The sequence below is a fragment of the Artemia franciscana genome, chromosome 13 (assembly GCF_032884065.1).
Source record: "Artemia franciscana chromosome 13, ASM3288406v1, whole genome shotgun sequence".
Taxonomy (NCBI): domain Eukaryota; kingdom Metazoa; phylum Arthropoda; class Branchiopoda; order Anostraca; family Artemiidae; genus Artemia; species Artemia franciscana.
The window spans coordinates 35549491-35563610 of NC_088875.1; the positions used below are offsets into that span (position 1 = coordinate 35549491).

General features: G+C 36.1%; 2 long non-coding RNA genes across 3 annotated transcripts in view; one reads left to right on the top strand and one right to left on the bottom strand.

Moving 5' to 3' along the window:
- Positions 1–13511, bottom strand: part of LOC136034864 (uncharacterized) — a 67916-nt gene extending 54405 nt beyond the window's left edge. The window contains exon 1 of one of the 2 annotated variants that reach the window (XR_010619261.1): positions 13425–13511. This is a non-coding gene — a long non-coding RNA (uncharacterized LOC136034864). Of the gene's footprint in view, positions 1–13399 lie in introns of both variants that reach the window. The other variant, XR_010619262.1, reaches the window with a different exon arrangement.
- On the top strand, positions 736–4311 carry LOC136034860 (uncharacterized). The gene is made up of 2 exons (XR_010619256.1): positions 736–1028; positions 4015–4311. It is a non-coding gene; the product is annotated as an uncharacterized LOC136034860 (long non-coding RNA).
- Positions 13512–14120: the final 609 nt, after the last annotated feature.

Below are 14120 nucleotides of genomic sequence, written 5' to 3' on the forward strand. Positions count from 1 at the left end.
AGCAAGTCTGCTTCTGCGTTGCTCTGGTAGTTCCTCGGCATGCTTTCTGTTCTTTCTTTCTCTATCAGCCTCAAGCCTGTTTCCCTGCTGGTCTTTTGATTCCTCGGCACGCCTTCTTTTTTCACTTTCTCTTTTAGCAGCAAGTCTGCTTCTGCGTTGCTCTAGTAGTTCCTCGGCACGCCTTCTTTTTTCACTTTCTCTTTTAGCAGCAAGTCTGCTTTCGCGTTGCTCTGGTAGTTCCTCGGCACGCTTTCTTTTCTGACTTTCTCTATCAGCAGCAAGTTTTTTGGCATAGACTCTTTGAGCATCTTCATCAGTCATTATAAACTTAAGCATTAATAGAATTCTACGCGAACATACGTCTTATATAACTTGAATGACGTCACGCCTTCAAAGCAAAAATGATGGCAACTAATTTCATGACGTCAGCCGAAACATGACGGCGAACATATGTCTTATATAACTTGAATGACGTCACCTTCAAAGCAAAAATGATGGCAACTAATTTCATGACGTCAGCCGAAACATGACGTCACCTGATCCATCCACAGATCCACACACAGACAACTTATTTTTATATATATAGAAGATATATATATATATATATATATATATATATATATATATATATATATATATATATATATATATATATATATATGAAAAACCTACACTGTGGAAAAAGAAGAAGCAATATATCATTTATGACATTCACAATTTCTGGAATTCCGGGATCATTCATATCCCAAAGGTTCAAAATATCTTAATGAGCCAAATTTAATCATCAAAAACACCAGGACGAATTGCACTGTCACGAAAGCTTCGATTATATAATAATATAGTTCAGCGACCAGCAATCAGCACCTTTGTACATAGATTTTTTTCGCCATCCTCAAAACTACTATGCGGAACAATATGTTGAATTTTCATTCTAAATATAAAAGATGTAAAATATCTTGTAAAACTGTCAGTTTGAGTTAGACGTTCAAGTGTTTAACAAATAATACGAAAAAATGCGCTGGATTCTGGTAAGAAAATTCTTCTTAAAATGCACAATCAATACTCTTCTTACTGATGTATAGATAAGTAAAATCACCGTTCAAAAGAATAGCCTCTTACCAACAACATATATATTCTTGACATGTGTTCTGTAAACTATTTGGAGAAGGGGAGCTCACATTCTAGAGGGGGGAGTAGGTTTGTAAGAACAGAAAAACAGGATTATTTTAAGACATAACGGGAGATACGCAAAGAATCAAGAGATCTGGAATTAACGGTTTCAAAACCCTTTTGCGCGTGCACCTACCATGCTCTTGAATGGAGGAATAATACATAGAGCAAGAAGATTTTTTTTTTTTCTGTAACTAGGATCTGATGGTTTACTCCACTCAAGAATATTTTGAGTAAATATGTGTAAACGTATGAATCAGGATTATCCACTTTAAAATATATCTTTTTAGAAATATTTACGATTCTTTGTAAAGATTTGAATTGTGTGCGCGTACATCAGTTCATCCTAGTTTCTACACAACTGTGTTTCTGCATAACATCATAGTTTCTGCACCACTATGCTTATGCACAACATCATAGTTTCTGCATACCTCATTAGCATTTATTTCGTAGTTTCATAACACTGATTAAAAATCTTTCCTCTATTCTGGGCTATAGTTGAAACGAAGACATTTATGTTTTTGGCGTTCCATCTAACTAATTGTTTTGTGCAGCCTATGCAATGTTAAACAAACCATAATAAGTAATAACGATTTCTGAAGAATCCATAACCTCATAGTCTCTGCATAGCCCATAAGGATTTATTTCATTGCTTCATATTGTAAATTCAGAATCTTCACTCTATTTTGAGCTATAGTTTAATATGAGGGGCGAATCTCCAGTATTTTTACTAAGGGGGGGGGCAAGAGAAGTCCATATCTGCATAGTCAAGGGGTATGGGGTACATACTAATCATTTCTCCATATCATTAGGATACCGACCGCCCCCCTTGCCCCCCCCCCCAAAAAAAAAACGACACCCCTATTTAATGCTAAGAAATTTAGGTTTTTGGCATTTTGTCTAACTGGGTGGTTTGTGCAGCCCATACTATTGCATGGGCAAACTAAACAAATTAAAATTCAAAAAAAAAACTAAAAATAGTAATAACAATTTCTAAAAAGTTCAGAGGCATAGTTACGTAAAACACTTGGATATTATAGGAAGACCGCAAGGACTTAAAGACTTCCTGGAAAGGGGATTCCAACCTGTTGAAGGCTAGCCGCCATAAAAACAAAATTTCAAAATATAACCTCACCAAACTAGTGTCAAATAGTTATATATTTATTAATAAAATAATGGTTATACTGCTATAGGGGGGAGTATAGAGGACACTTATTTCCTGCCATCCTTTTTCGTTCGCCTCTACAAAAACTTCCCTGTCAGTAACTCTTAAATCCTTAACTCTTTTCTCAAGACTAGGCTTAGAGGTCAGTTTAGGATGTCTAACTACTCTCTAAACTGGGTGACATATGGTAATGTCTATGCTTCAAATCGAAAAAGGCCACGCCTAGGTCTGTACCCACTTTTAAATCCTGACTGAAATAAGTTCGCCCTATCCCCTTTTTAAGAAAATAACTATGTGCAGCCCTCATGGCTATAAGAAAATGTTGCTGAAGATTGGTCATATCAACAGAATCCTTGAATATCGAAACTTCGTTGCTTCTCACACCATAATAAATGAGTAATTCATCAGTTTGCTAGTTCTTTTGGTACGAGTGGGGTGAAATTTTTTTTTAATATTTCTTCATTTTTTCATCCTCTCTGTGAATATGTAGATCTTTATAACTTTTCACTTAAAAGCAATATGTAACGAAGTTAAAACAATATAATTGTGAAATGTGATTTTGTAAAAAGAATTGAACTAAACATAGCATAATGTTATATATAGAAAGCTGGTTATATTACAAGAAGATAACCTGAAAAATAATTATATTTATTGACGTAAATAAACTCCTGACCAAAAATGTGACAAAAATAACTTCGTTATGTATTACGCAAGTTATTTTGCAAAGAGTACATAGCGTTAGCAGAGCCCACCCTGCTGGGGGTTGGCAAGTGAGTCAGCTGCCCCAAACACCTTAGCTGTGTGGCACAGTTGGGGGATCACCCACTTTGATAAAATTTTTCACTTTGATTTAGCTTTTTACTTACACTTCTGAGTCTGAAGGGGGTGCTGGAATTTATTTTTCTCATGGCACCACTGACCCTAGGAAGGGCTCTGAGTATCATACATAGTACATACTGAGTATCATACTGAGTACATAGTACATAGTACATAGTACATAGTTGCTACATCAGTTGCTACGATAAGTAATCAAATACAATAATTAATAATGAAACTACTAATTTCGCAAAAAAAACGGATTTTCTCTCACAGATTTTTTCCCGAGAAATAGTACGAATGAAGCCTACTTGATACTAGCGTTAATAAATTAAATGAATTTATAGCTTAGCACTTTTCACACATGTGTGTAAGTTTAAAACTAAAATTATGAAAATAATCGGTAAGTTTCCACTCCCACTAAATCACTAATATTTTGCTCTAATAACAATCAAGTGACTTTATTCAGCGGACACCTGAAGCCTGGTGATAATCAACTATTTCTCATTCTACCTATAGTGAGAAGGTTTAAATAAAATGGGGAAGAATTTTATTGGCAGCCTTTGTGTGTCCACCACAAAAATTGTGTGGCAGTTTTGTTTTATCTCATGGCTGGTGACCTGAGTTAAAACTTCCGGAAAATATTTTTTTAGGACAGGAGAATTAAGGGGACCTCAAAAGTTGCGTTATTTTTTTCACTATTCCAAAGAAAAATTTATGTGCCACGGTGTTTCACCCCATGCTTTTTCTATGCCTTTCATTTAACAGGTTCTATTACTAGTTTACTCATGACTAAATGTCCTTGCGAAGCAAATATAAAGTAAGGATACGCAGATATATAGAAATAAATGACTTTTTTCCAGTTGTCGTGTCTTTTTATTTCAACGTTTTTGATGGCTACATTCGTGCCCTCCGCTGCAGGTCAAGATATGGGCATCAGAGGAGAAACTGCGCCATTTGAGCAGCCAACTGCTGACCTTGAAACTGCCCAAAGCAAGCACAAGAAATATTATAAAAAGGCGTACAAATCATACAAGAAAGGACACAAATGGGGATGAATTTTATAGTTGTCAGTTGATTTTAAGTCCTGTCTTTTTCCTGTTTTTTTTTTTATACACAATTTATATTTCATTCAAATACATTGATCCTCTTAATCTTAATTATTGAACGAGATCTATGTAAAGAACTGATTTATTCATCGCTTTCCAAATATGCGCAGCTAATTAAGAGAAGACGTGCCAACTGTATCCCCTGCCCTCCTGAAAACCCAAAATCAATTTAAAGTATTTCCATATAGTTATACCATTTATGGTGTTTTAGAGAAGTTTCATCCTTCCACCGTGAACTTATCCCCCTTCACTTCTCAAAACGAGCTCCCGCACATGTGTTTTGTCGAGGTGTTTCTTCAATGACCTTCTTTTTTTTTTTTTGAATTCCCTGGGTCATTTTATAATCGTTCTTTGTCTTGTCAATTTTTTTTCACACCATGCAGATACCATTGGCCATTTTTCTTGATTTTATACTTTCAAGAAGAAGAAAAATCATTTTTACGGAAGATAAAGCCAATCAATTTAGAAATTATAAGGGTCACTGTAGACATTTTTAGAAGAATAGATTTGTTTTCGTTATACGTGTGCTAGTATTTAAAATGTAATTTTTAATCGTTTGCTCGTGGATCAAACAGTTCGTGGTAACGAATTAAGGAGCGACCCAGCCCAATAGTAACCAAAATTCTAAAAAATGGAATTTTGATACATATAGCTACACAAAAAGAATTGCATTTTATTGCTGATTTTAAACATATAAATTTCATCAAGTCTAGTTTTACCCATCAAAAGTTATGAGCCTGAGAAATTTTGCCTTATTTTAGAAAATAGGGGAAACCAACCCCTAACAGTCATAGAATCTTAACGAAAATCACACCATCAGATTCAGCGTATCAGAGGACACTATTGCAGAAGTTTCAAGTTCCAATCTACAAAAATGTGGAATTTTGTATTTTAGCCAGAAGGCAGATCACGGATGCGAGTTTATTTGTTTCTTGTTTTTTTTTTCATGGGTGATCGTATCGACCCAGTGGCCCTAGAATTTTGCAAGAGGGCTCATTATAACGGAAATGAAAAGATCCAGTGTCCTTTTTAAGTGACCAAAAAATTGGAGGGCACCTAGGCCCCCTCCCACGCTAATTATTTTCCCAAACTCACCGGATCAAAATTCTGAGATTACCATTTTATTCAGCGTAGTCAAAAAACTTTATAGCCATGTCTTTGGGGACGACTTACTCCCCACAGTCCTCGTGGGAGGGGCTACAAGTTACAAACTTTGACCAGTGCTTACATATAGTAATGGTCATTTGGAAGTATACAGACGTTTTCAGGGGGATTCTTTAGTTAGGGGGGGGGTTGAGAAGAGGGGGATATGTTGGGGGAACTTTCCTTGGAGGAATTTGTCATGGGGGAAGAAAATTTCCGTGAAGGGAGCGCAGGATTTTCTAGCATTATTTAAAAAATAAAACAATGAAAAAATAAATATGAAAAAGTTTTTTCAACTGAAAGTAAGGAGCAGTATTAAAACTTAAAACGAACAGAAATTATTACGCATATGATGGGCTCACCTCCTCCTAATACCTCGCTCTTTACGCTAAAGTATTTTTAGTAATTTCAACTATTTATTCTACGGCTTTTGTGATTCAGGGGTTAATCTTAAGAAATTGGGACCGAATTTAAGCTTTAGTGAAAAGAGCGAGGTACTGACGAGGGGGCGAACCCCCTCATATACATAATAAAAACATGAGAATACAGAAGTTCGTTACGTAGGCTAATTTGTAAGTTACGTACATCTTTTCCTAATAAAAACATTCGTAACAAATTAAAAGTTCTAGTTGCCTTTTTAAGTAACCGAAAAATCGGAGGGCTACTAGGCCTCCTCCCCCGATCCCTTTTTTCTTAGAATTATTCGATCTAAACGATGAGAATGCTATTTAGCCAAAAAAAATAAATATGCAAATTTCGTTTTAATTATTCATCTGCGGAGAGCCAAAATCAAAACATGCATTGATTCAAAAACGTTCAGAAATTAAATAAAAAAAAAAACAACTGGTTTTTTAAACGGAAAGTAAGGAGCGACATTAAAACTTAAAACGAACAGAAATTACTTCGTATATGAAAGGGGCTGCTTCCTCATCAACGCCCCACTCTTTACGCTAAAGTTTTTTACTGTTTTAAAAACTAGAGTTAAGAGAAAGAGTCAAACTTGAGCGTAAAGAGTGGGGCGTTGATGAGGAAGCAGCCCCTTTCATATACGAAGTAATTTCTGTTCGTTTTAAGTTTTAATGTCGCTACTTACTTTCCGTTTAAAAACCCCGTTTTTTTTATTTAATTAAGTAAAAGAATGCGTGCATAGACTTGGATTATCGTTATCTATTCCTATGCGACAAGCTAGTCTCGCAGCAACGGGCAGGCTGAGCCAGTCCTGTTATTTGGGCGGAGCCACCTGTTCTTTGCTCTTCGGAGTCTATCTGTTTTGTATTCAATTAAAAAAAAAGTTTTTTTTCAACTGAAAGTAAGGAGCAGCATTAAAACTTAAAACGAACAACAGAAATTATTATGTATATGAGTGAGGTTGCCTCCTCATCAACACCTTACTCTTTACACTAAAGTTTTTTAATATTTAGAAAAAAAAACTTCTTATTGTTCTACATTAACGAGCCTTGCGTAACAGCATTCGATCTTAAAAAAACGGGACGAAATTCAAATTTTAGCGTAAAGCGCGAAGTATAGAGAGGGGGGAGACCCCACTCATATACGTAATAATTTCTGTTCGTTTTGAGTTTTAATGTTGGTCCTTACTTTCAGTTGAAAAAAACTAATTTTTTGTAAATTTAATTTCTCATCTTGTTTTAATAATGTCAGGAAATCTGGCTCCCCCTTCATGGGAAATCCGTTTCCCCCATGAAAAATTCCTTCATGGAAAGATCCTCTCACTACACCCCTCTCCCGACAGAAAAATCTCACCTGAATACGGTTGTATACTTCCCAATAACCAACACTATATGTTTACAATGAGCGAAGTTCATAACTTGCAGCCGTTCCCCAGGGGACTGTGGGGATTTAAGTCATCCTTAAAGAAATATTATTAGATTTTTCAACTATGCTGAACAAAACGACTATTTCAAAATTTTGACCGTGTAACTTTGGGAAAAATGAACGTGGGAGGGAAGCTAGGTGCTCTTTCTACGATCACTGGTTCGATATGATCACCCATGAAGAGAAGAAAAAAAATGATAAACAAAAATCCGTGATCTTTCTTCTGGAAAAAAAATCCACATTTTTGTATATAGGAGCTTGAAATCTCTACAGCAGGGCTATTTGGTATGCTGAATCTTATGGAGTGATTTTTATTAAGATCGCTTGATGCTTTGGGGGTGTTTTACCCCTTTTACAAAAATTGGGCAAATTTTCTCAGGCTCATAACTTTTGATGGGAACCATGAAATTTGATGAATTTTACATATTTTGAATAATCATCAAAAGCGATTCTTTTGATGTGCATATTGTTATCAAGACTGTTTCATATAGTTTCAGTTATTATAGAGCCGCATTGCTCCTTACTTACAATTCGTTACCACGACATGTTTGATTATGAACCTTCTTCGTCTAGTAGATACCTGTAGAAGTGAACAACGCACTGGAATGTGAGTGCTGTGAATACAAATTAATTCGTGTCGATATCCAGAGGTCATTTTCACGATGATTCAAACCAACGTGAATCTGTGTTCTTGGGTTTGAATGACTGCATGTTTTTTTAAGTATTTTGAACTGTGTAGCCACCCTTGGTAAAACTTCACTAAATTTAGCAAAAACGGACAAGAGTTTGCAAATTTAGTAAATCGAGATTAGATTTACTACATTTTGCAAATTTTGCAAATTTAGTAAGTTTCTTAGTAAATTTACCAGAAATATGAAAAAAAAAGCTTAATGATTTTTGTGCCAAGTTTCATTCTGTCGACCATAATTTGAACATTTTCTCTGTCTGAATTAATATTTTTTATTCTTTGGCTTCAATTTCAGTCCCTCCCACCTCTTCATCACCTTCAGTACATCGCGTAAAGTCTTGAAAACCTGAATCGGGGGTACGACCAACAAGTTTCATTTTTATTGAGGAATCAATTCTGCAGCTAGTAAGCTATTTTTAATGACAGTTTTTAATACAATAATACGTGTTTTCGGTGCACAAGGGTGCAAGGTCAGTTTTTTTTTCAAATGTGGTGAAAAACTGAACAAAAAAGATGTAGAGCGCCCACTGGTTTGGTAAGTCTTCACGGGGAGGAAAAAACTGGCCCATGACGCGTTTTGTGTTTCTAATGGGTGGAAAGAAACCGCAAACTTGAGTCCTCCAAAAACTCTTTTGATGGGTTTTTCCTAATGGTTGTTTCCTCCCAGTGTAGGTAAATAACGCATTTCTTTAACTATTCAGAAAGAGTTTATAGATTTTGTGAACATTGAGGAATAGTTCAGATTTTTCTTTTCCTCTGATCGTTTCTTGGAGCCTTTGCGAAGCGAACAGCCCTGTTAAAATAGCCAATGTGGATGGAGGTTCGTCCAGGGATGCAACTGTATTTAAAAGTATCGACCACCTTTCCATTCGAGGTTACCAGGAAATAGTTCCCACATTTCCTACTTTGCCCCTGTTTCCATCTGGTGTCTGGATGCGCCTATATCATATCATCTGAGATTTTTTTCTCAGATGGAATTCTTTTATTGGAGTTTTTTGGATTTATTTCGTCTTCATGGAAACTACCAGAAGGGACATGTCTTTTTTTTCTTCTCTTTTTATCCTGGATTCGAAGATTTTCCTATGTTTGCTAAATTTGATTTTGATTCGTTCTAACAATTAATCTTGAAAAGGTAATCATTTTAATGAATAAAGTTCCTGTAACGATGGTGATCTCTAGGTAGTAAAATTAATATTTTCTTGCCGGAAGCTCATCATTGAAAAGAAGTATCCGCCTCAAGACAGTGCTAGAATCATCTGAAGCTTTGCCTTGATGCCAGTTTCTTGTTTGCAGGGCACCAAAACTACCAATTGCACTAAACTGCAGTCTACTCAGGCAGTAAATTACTGTCTAATATACAGAACTGCAAAACTCAACAGAAGGACTCATGTATTCGAGGTCCTTCATTGGTGCCAGGACTGCATCCAGTAAGGAGGTGGCAAGAAAAAAGCCGTCAAGGACAGACAAGGCTTACTAAGTGGGGTGACGCTCGCAATCCGTTTCCGATGGAATCTTTCCTCCCAACAATATACCATGGGAGCGGTAAGGCAATTGTTGCCCTTTTGAATTTACTTCTTTCTGGTGCAAATGGACAACTGTTGTCCGACTCAGTCAAGTCTGCAAGAAGTGATTTGAACAAACAGGACAGTTGTTTAATGACTGGTGAAAATTTGCAGCAGGTTGTTGTTTCTCCTTCTCTGACTGTCGTGAATGACCCCCATTGGACGAAAATAGTCTATTAACAGACGTACGAAGGAGTCATAAAAAAAGACCCTTGAAAGTAGAGTTTGGCTTTTGTACTCTGCAAGCGTGCTCATATCCCCAACCAATCAGAAGCAGCTCCACACTTTTTAGGGTAAAGAAATATTCCACTTCCTGTAACTCCAACGAATCGTTGTTGTCAGTCTATGTAGCCAAATCTGTAGTTTTAGTAAAAAAAACTAAATAAAATTCGAGTGACAAGAGACAGCAGTAGGTTTATTTTAAGGAAAGCGAAAGGAAAAAGAACCAGACAGAGAAAAGAGGATAAGAGGAAAAAAGATTGTGAGACTCCAATTGATTATTCTACTATAGCATAAATGAAAGACTGATGGTGTGTGCGCGGCTTAACGCCACGCACGCAAAAAATTTTTGGGGGATTTAGTAAAAACAGATGTGATTTAGTAAATTTTTTCTCTCAGATTTAGTAAATTCTTCCTGACCAGGGTGGCAACAATGATGTTGAACCTGATAAAGAGCCATAGTTCAACTCTGCCTTTCGACCACAGTAGAACTGGATGAACAAATCCATATTTTGGTGAATTAACGGTTGTTTTCACGAGAATGCGGGGTGAACATTTGTCCAACTCACATCTCCGTGAAAATAGGCCCCTTTTTAACCTAACCGGTGGTCACCTAAATGTCCCTTTTAGTAAAAATTTCACTTTCATGTACTCTTGGTCGAAGAAACTAACAACAATAAAGTCCTTCTGAGATTTTCATCGAGTTAAGTAGATGAATAACTTAAATATATGGTATATGTACACCGGAGATGCAATGACAAAGGATCTTGATGAAGGGTATATGCATGACGGAGAAGGTCCTAATTTTGGCTAACATTGCAAGGAAGCACACGCCATTTCTTTAATAACTAACTATAATATCTTGAGGGGATTCCATTACATAATGAATACCAGCAGGCATAGAAGAAATGGGGAACTTTTGAGCCCGGTTCCCTCCCCAAAATCTAGATTTTTATATATCATTCCTTGTATTTTCTACGTAACTCCTATTTTTTGGTATTCTCTTTAAAGTTGTACTTCCTTCCCTCCCGAAAAAGAAAATTAGCATGAGTTTATGTTTAACAACTAGTCGATGTTTAAATTTCATATTATTCTTCATCTTCTTGTTGACGATAACATCCGTCAGAAGAGAGAGACGCCCCTCCTCTTGCTGTCTTTAAGAATGATTCAGCCGCAGAACTACACTTTCTAGTTCCGTTCTTGTGAACGCACAAAATGTTGTAAATTTGGAAATCCCGATCGCATCCATATTAAAGTTAATTTGAAGAATCCAAAAGCGTTTTGGCAAGACTTTTAAAACTACGTTTTGAATTGTTCAGCATGCCAGCAAAAAAACTTGTTATAAATGTGAATGGTTTGCCCGCAATGAACAAGACTGGTATAGAGATATGCCAATCAATTTTTTTCGAGCATGATGATGCAGAAGGCATTTCTCAAGGTTGCTAAATTAGTTAGACATATTGTTTGGCGGTATTCAATATCGATATTGATATATCGATATATCAGAGCAAATATCGATATCTAAACAATATGTGAAAATTTTTGTCTATTTTAGGCTTTTTCTGCTATCTACTGGTAAACGTCATGCAGAAAAAATCTAACATAGGTGTTTCGGAAATGGCAGACAAGAAGAAAAATGATGTAATTAATCCATTGACTCATACATGCTGATATACAGCATACATACCTATATCCTTAAGTTGGTATAGCCTGTTCTCAAACTGAAAATACGATTAGGGAGGGGGCACTTTCAAATGTTGCTGAGGACCTCCAAAAGGGCTCGGCTGTATAAAATGCCTTCTAGGCTTATAGGCCTTGCTCATATAACAGAGAATTGCCTTTTTATGCTGATAAGATATAAAAACCATTCAGTTTATTGTTCCCATCAAAAGATACGAGCTTGAGAAAATTTGCGTGATTTTCGAGAAAGGGGAGAAACAGCCAAAAGAGTCAAGGAATCTCAATGAAAAGTGCACCATCAGATTCAGCATATAATGGAAGCCCAATTTTACACGGGTGAATTTGTCGGAACTCCTGAACGAAATTTGTCATACTTTTTCTTTGCCGATTCAATGCTTCATGTAGAGATGTTCTGAGGAAATTGTCACGATCCCCCCTCAGTACCAGGGGGAACGGTTATAAGTTATGAATGTTGTCTATTGTTTACATGTGGTATTTGTTATTTGGAAGTAATCAGACATTTTTTAGTAAGGGAAATTTTCCACAGGGGGATTCTTCACGGGGAGATTCTTCCATGAGCAAGGAAGTTTCCGGAGATGAACCTACAAGTTGAAATATTATACGGGAGAATTTTCCAGAACTCCTATATGACATTTATCTTACTTTCTCTTTGCCGATTCAATTTTACATCTAGAAATATACCGGAGAAATTGTCTGGGGGAAATTTTCAGAAAGGTTAAAACTGTTTTGGAGATATTTTCGTTTGAGGGTGGGATTTCCCACGGGAGAAATTCTCCATGGGGAAGTTTTCAGTGGAAAAAATTCGTCATGGGGGAATTTTCCACAAGAAATATTCTCCATTGGAAAAATTCTTCAAGGGAGAATTTTTTGTGGGAGAAACTTTCGACTCGGAGGATGGGATTTTAAGGAAGAAAATCCCACTGAGGGGTTTTTCAGGCATCATTTAAAAAAAAATAGAAAGCAAATGAAAAACAAGTCTTATTTTTCAAATGAAAGCAGACTAAAAAGAATTTTCTAGGCGATATTGTCAACAAGGAAATTTCTGGATGGAATTTACAACCTAGACAGATTTATCGAGAGAGAGGGAGATTTTACGCAGAAGGAACTTTCCATGGAGCAACTTTACAGGGAGGAGAATTTTACATGGAGGAGAGAGGCAGGTTTCCCGGCATTATTTGACAACGATCAAAAATTAAATAAAAAAGGTTTTTTTTAACTGAAACTATGGAGGAATATTGAAACTTAAAACAAAAAGATATCATACCGTATTTGAGGGGAAATACCCCCTCCTCAATATCTCGCTGTAAACGCTAAAATTTGACTTTTTGTCCCAAATCTTTAAGAAAAAATCCTGAAACACAAGGGCTATTTAATTAGAATAAGAAAGTTTTTTTTTTTTTAATACTAGAAAAAAACGTATAAGATGGGCATCCCTCTCATATACGGAATAATTTCTATTCGTTTGAAGTTTTGATGCTTCAGTTGGAAAAACTTGTTGTTTTTTTTGTATTTTTTTATTTAATCATTGAGAGGTAGAATCAATTCTCAGGGGTAAGCATTGACATGTTCCTGAGTTAGAACAGCCAAGAGTGGCCATAGACATGTTCCTGAGTTTGAACAGCCAAGAGTGGCCAGTGATCAGCCAAGAGGGGCCAGTAGATTATCTTTCTTTATCCTGAGCCCGAGAAACTTCAAATCTAGATTTTTATTATATTCAATTATGTAATCGAAAATTATCTTTATTGCTTGATTTTATATTTTTCAAAGTTGGAGATATATTTTTTTACAAATACACTTTTATTAAAATTTTTCTTACTTATCTGTTAGCCAGTACACTCTCGAGAACTTGGATCTACTGGTAGGGAGTTGAAACAACTGAGATGCTAGATAGGATATATAATTTGGGCTGTATATTTGGACATTATGGGGGGGGTAAGGGTTAAGTATAGAGGGGCTGCATGCAAAAGGTAACATTATCTAAATAAATACCAACTGAATATTTATTAAAATATAGCTACAATGTAGTTTTCTACTGAGCCGAAGCGAATTGTCTCCGTACACAAACAGCAATAAAACTGGCAACTGTCTGATTTTATAGATCCAAATATTCGAGTGTGTACTGGCTAAGAGACTAGTGCCCAATTTCTTTATTTAACTTCGGCAAAGCCAAGAGTTAATCTAAATAGAAAACTGATCAGAAATATCGAAATCGATATATCGATTATCGAAAGTAAAAATATCGGCATATCGATCTATCCTTTGATCAAATTATCGCCCAAACTAGTTAGACAACCAGTTTAGACCTTCATTTTTGTCATTCTTTTTGTGCTAATGAAATATATTAGCATTTCCTACCGTTTGGGGACCATACATGTATACTTAGAGCAAAACTCGAAATGTCCAGAGAAATGGGAACCAGGTTTTCCTCCCAGAAAATGTTCCAGTAAAAAAAAGAAACCCTCCTTCCGCAGATAATTCCCCCAAATGCAAATTGAGCAGCCACAGACAAAATACAATAGACGCCTAAAAATGTCAGTTAGATGTCGTAAGGTGTAACAAAAGTACCAAATATCAAAAAGAAATACTAGGACAGGGGCTGGCTAGTCTCCAATCACTTCCAACTAAGAGAAGACTAGAACTTTCATTTTTTGTTCAAATGAGAATCCTCCAAAGTTTCTACGGCCACGATGAAGTGGATTAAGAATAGGGAAGGG